A 974-nucleotide genomic window follows, 5' to 3' on the forward strand; every position below is an offset into this window, starting at 1 on the left:
ACAGAAAGGGCCGGTTAGTTGTGATCTAGACAAGCAGTTTGGAGCTGTGTGGTGCAGCCTTGGACATGGACATGAACACTGCCTCAGCTGCAGGTGGATGGTGCTTCCATTGCCTTTCTGCAGAGCGATAGCAAATGGAGAGCAGTGTGCGGGCTGAGGTGACTCCCGACTGCTGAGCCTTTGGGCTTTCCAGTCACTGGAGCTTCTCTTGTGTTTTGACTTCTCCGCAGATCCTGCTTTCAGCTTTCTTTGTGTTTGCTTATTTCTTTGTTTTATTTCCGACTAAGTTTCTTTTAGCCATTCATACAAAATAACTAAAACTAGGTTTCTTCTTCCCTCCCTCCTCTTCTCCCCCACCCCGGGTCCTTTTTTTTGTTCCTGGCTGACCTTACATAATTAGAAGAGCTTTAACAATGACCTCAGTAGTTCGAATGTAGTCACTGGGCATACATAGTGTATGTAAAAAGTGTTGAACCAAAGTTCAGTGATATCCGTAGATGACATGGATACTGTGTCCTTTTCACTTCACAAAAGCACAACAAATTTGAAACCAACACCTTATGTGTGCTTCAGCCATAGCTTGGGGTTCTTGCGAAGGGACTGCTCCTCCCAGGCTGGGCAGCAGTAAACTGGAGTACGAAACTAGCTTGGTGCTTGAAATGCTACCTGCTGCAGTGCTGATTTTTTACATTGTTTGTAATAAAGTGAGCGTGAGACAGAGTACTATGGACACTGTTATTTGTGTGACAAAACCTGATTGTATCGTGTGCCTTTCTGAATTGTTTTCTCGATTTTATGCTTTCACTGTTTAATGTAAGTGCTCTGTAAGTCATTGGAAGTAATTCTAGACCAAACATGACATCCTTGTTCTGTAAGGCCGTTGTGAAATCTTTCCTGGCTGCGGGGCGGGGCTGTTGGGGAGTAGGCGCCGGGGGGCCTCGGGGATCATTCACCCGCTGATCCCGGCCCCGAGG

This window comes from Erithacus rubecula (assembly GCF_903797595.1).
Source record: "Erithacus rubecula genome assembly, chromosome: 17".
In the NCBI taxonomy this organism is placed as follows: domain Eukaryota; kingdom Metazoa; phylum Chordata; class Aves; order Passeriformes; family Muscicapidae; genus Erithacus; species Erithacus rubecula.